At 41.4% G+C, this 4,624-nt stretch overlaps 1 protein-coding gene across 1 annotated transcript in view; it reads left to right on the top strand.

Moving 5' to 3' along the window:
• Window positions 1-4,624, top strand: part of LOC106882377 (ankyrin repeat domain-containing protein 13D) — a 54,880-nt gene that overhangs the window by 32,294 nt on the left and 17,962 nt on the right. The gene's annotated exons all lie outside the window — the stretch shown is intronic.

Genomic DNA, 4,624 nt, shown 5'->3' on the forward strand with positions numbered 1-4,624 from the left:
ATGTGTTGAAAGGAATTATTTGGGCTTTGAAGAATTCACCTTTGGAAACATGGTTGTTTTGTTCAATATCCTTAAACGACTCTTATTCAGGGACCTTTTGAGTGGGATAGGCTACTCGACCTGATGAAAATTCTAACTTGGCCCCACCTGCAAGGTCATGCACTGTTTATCTTGATATGAGATCACCATGTCGCTGTTTATCTTGATATGAGATCACCATGTCATGCACATATGGTTGGGATGCATGTGCCTGGTGTACCCTTATCAGACGGGTAGTCATGATGGGTATAATGGGCTTCGTATATTTTACCCCAGGGTCACTTTGATGGCATGCACTGCTCTCTCACTCAATAATACACATATATATGAACAGCCTAGTCAAGGGTGAAAAGAGTGGATAGTCACTGTTTAATATAATAAATATAGATAATATATACATGTGTGTGTGTTTGTCTGCACCTCTCTCCATCATCATCATCATACGTCCGCCTTCCATGCTAGCATGGGTGGGACAGTTTCACAAGAGCCGGCCAGGCAGAAGCATGCACCAGATTCCTGTGACTGTTTCGGTGGGATTTTTACAGCTGGACGCCCTTCCTAACATTCTGTGCCACATTGAATCTCCCCGAGAACTACACTGAGGGCACGCTTGTCTGTGGAGTATTCAGCCACTTGCATGTTAATTTCACAAGGAGATTTATTCCATTGATTGGATCAGCTGGAACCCTTGTCATCATAAATGACTGAGTGCCAATGACATCCCCACCACCACCATCACTATAAAGCCATACCTAATTATACCTCTCACCCCTTGCATACTGTTCTGTCTATGTCTTTCCATCCCTTTCACACACACCATGTTGTTTTTAATTGATAAATACATCGACTCCCCTTCCCTGTTTCAACTCCCTCCACTCTAAAAGATTCTTCCCACCCTCCACCTACTCTCCCTCTCAAACCAGTTTTTAACTGGTGTGTCATTCTTTACTAATCCTTCTGTTATTTCTTCTCTGTCACTGTTACAAGTTGTAGCATAAAAAAAAAAAAGAAAACAAACAAAAATGTATGTGAAAACCATTTCGGCCACATCTCACGTGAACCCCCAGAAATTCAGGGAAATATCGCTGACTAGCACAGCGCTTATATATTATAAGGAGCACTTTGCAGTTCAATGCTGAATTATGAAGAGCCTGTGAATTAATGTGCTGCTCTGCCCCCATTTCAATGTTTGAGTTTCCCCATTTAATTTATGTTGTGTTTGTAATAGGTGCAGGTGTGGTTGTGTGGTTAAGAAGTTTGCTTCCCAACTACACAGACTTGAGTTCAGTCCCACTGGTAACCTTGGGCAAGTGCTTCTTTTTTTTTTCTTACTATAGACTCTGGCCTGACCAAAGCCTTGTAAGTGGATTTCATCAACAGAAACTGAAAGAATTCTGTTATATATATATTTCATTTTCTCTCTGTTTATTTTTTCTTATTCCTTTCTGTTGAAGAGCATAGGCTTGAAAAGTAAGACTTTCATTTTCCTGAGCGTCAAATTAATACTCTTGCTTGTTGTTCGTACACCTGTCTTCGTCTTTTGTTTCTCTATAAATTTCAACTATATATATATATATATATATATACACACACATACATACACACATACATATATGAGGCGCAGGAGTGGCTGTGTGGTAAGGAGCTTGCTTCCCAACCACATGGTTCCGGGTTCAGTACCATTGTGCGGCACCTTGGGCAAGTGTCTTCTATAGCCTTTGGCCAACCAAAGCCTTCTGAATGGATTTGGTAGATAGAAACTGAAAGAAGCCCGCTGTGTGTGTCTGTATGTGCACATGGGTGTGTGTGTGTTTGTGTGTCTGTGCTTTTGAAAATAGTTGAGTTACAAGTGGTGACTTTGTTGACATTTTCCCTGTCACCAAATTACTTGTTGGTTTTGTGCCTTCAAAGAGATCCTTTGCTTGAGAAATTGGTAAGGGATAGTGACAGGAAGGGCATCTGACTGTAAAAAACAATGCCTCGAAATATATTCATCTAACCCATCTTGACATTGGAAAATAGACATAAAAACGAATGAATTGACTCAAAATAGATACAACAACATTACAAGGCACTGCACACATCTTATGTAGAGTAAAGAACACACATGTCTATACAACATAGACAATACTAGCACTAAGCATTGCATATGTTATAAACATGTCTTTGTTTTTCTCAATACAATAGAATAATACAAAACCAAAGCAAAACATTGTATTTATTTAAGGCACACAAAGCTGCAGTCTTGGGTTTACTAAAAACACAGTAAAAATAATACTGAAATATTAATAATGATAATGGTATAGTTTATTGACACAGAGACAGAAAGGGGAGATAGATAAACAAATTAGCGAACTGGAGTTTTTACATGGAATTTAGAAAACCGGTATCTTTTATCTCTTAATTGTTTCATTCACTGTACTGCACTCATGCTGGGATACCCCCTTGAAGGGTTTAGTTGAACAGATCAACCCCAGTACACAACTGGTACTTAATTTATCAACCCTGAAAGGATGAAAGACAAAGTCGACCTCGGCGGAATTTGAACTCTGAACGTTGGTTGGCCTGAGGCTATAGTAGAATACACTTGCCCAAGGTGCCACACAGTGGCACTGAGCCTGGAACCATGTGGTTGGGAAGCAAGCTTCTTACCACATAGTAATATCCAGGATTTTTTTTTTGTTTTTTTTTTTTGACAAAATTCTGATTAATGTTTTCACTTTCCCTCTTCATATGGTCTTTGGAGGAGTAACACTCTGCTTCTCTATACTCAAATACCTCTTCAAGTGGTACTTTAAGACACGACAATTTGCCATTTCCACCCTGACTTTCCTCTTTAAGTGGCGCTCAGAGACAGCACTCATCCTGTCACGCTCATGTGTCTTCAAGTGGTACTTTTGAAGAAGTAACATTCCATGTCTCCACTCAGCTTTCTCTTCAAGTTGCACTTGAACTGGCAATATACCTCCAGCTTCACTCTTACCAGCCTCAAGTGGTACCTGAAGTTATTTGTTTGCCTAGTGTTCTATCCAGGGGGTGATTTATTTTGTGCCATTCTGTGACATGCTGAGCTATAGCAGAAAACTCTTGGCCAAGGTGCCACACAGTAGGACTGAACCTGAGACCATGTGGTTGCAAAATGAGCATCTTCACCATACAACCATACCAGCTGAAGTTGTTCTTCCACAGATCCCCCTCCCCCCGACTTCATTCAGCATACCCTGTATACATACATAAACGACAAACACATTGTATATTAATATTCTTCTTTGTAAGGTGGAAAGCTGGCAGACTCGTTAGCATGCTGGGCGAAATGCTTAGCGGTATTCCGTCTGTCTTTACATTCTGAGTTCAAATTCCGCCAAGGTTGACTTTGCCTCTCATCCTTTCAAGGTCGATAAATTAAGTACCAGTTGTGTACTGGGATCGATCTAATCGACTGCCCCCCACTCCCACCAAAATTTCAGGCCTTGTGCCTAGAGTAGAATAAAAAATATTCTTCTTTGTGTAGTTCGATGATGGGTAGGTGAGTGGATGTTGTCTTCCATGGAGGGAGTACAGGTAATGGTGGCAGTGGGGGTGATGGGTGCTGGTGGTGGTGATGATGGTGGCAGTGGTTGTGATGGTGGTGGTGATGGCATTATCTGCGAAGTGGCGACTTCCAGTGCTTGCTTACTCACTAAGTACTCAAGTTGTACTATCGTGCGTGTGTGTGTGTATGTGTGTGTGCATGCGTGCCATGTGGTTTGGTTTGTATGTATGTCAATGGCTACTGTGTCCGTATGTTGTCTGTATATTCTTTCCGTTTGTGTCGCTAGATGGCTTCGTACTGCATGTGTGTGTGTCCATGTGAATATGGGACCATATTGTGTATATGTTTGTGTGTGTGTGTGTGTGTGTGAGCCAGCTCGCTAGATCAGCTGAAGTCATGTGAGAGAGACTGCTGTTAGCACCCACACAGCAAGAGCAAAATAAAACAATAGAACAACACTGTTGTAGACAGCAGCAGCAACAGTAGCTGTTGTAGTGTTGGTAGTAGTGGTGGTGGTGGTGATAGAGGCGTTTGAGGTCACAGTGGTGTTTTTTTATCGGTGGTGGTCATGATGGTGCTATTTAGTGGTGGCAGTGATGTTGGCAAGGTTGGGGATGTTTGTGATGGTGATGATGGTTGTAAGGATGGTGGTGGTGGTGGTTGTGGTGCTGATGGTGGCAGTGTTAGTGGTGATGATGGTGTTGATGACAATAACGGTGGTGGTTTGACACCCCCACTCCACAACCGTCTCCTCATTCTCCTTCGGTTCTTTATGTTGAAGCTACCATTGTCTCAGTGGTTGTAATAGTAGTTGTGGTCAGAATTATTGTTTAACCCCGGGTTGACTCTGTTAAAGCTTATCTATGATCAAAAGCAATCCAACCATGATGTAGAAAATGGTTGGGAACCAAGCTTCTTACCACACAGCTATGCCTGCACCTCTCTCTCTATCTCACTCTCACTCTCTCTCACTCACTCACTCTCTCTCTCTCTCTCTCTCTCTCTCTCTATATATATATATATATATATATATATATATATATATATATATAT

This window comes from Octopus bimaculoides, chromosome 25, assembly GCF_001194135.2.
Source record: "Octopus bimaculoides isolate UCB-OBI-ISO-001 chromosome 25, ASM119413v2, whole genome shotgun sequence".
Classification (NCBI taxonomy): domain Eukaryota; kingdom Metazoa; phylum Mollusca; class Cephalopoda; order Octopoda; family Octopodidae; genus Octopus; species Octopus bimaculoides.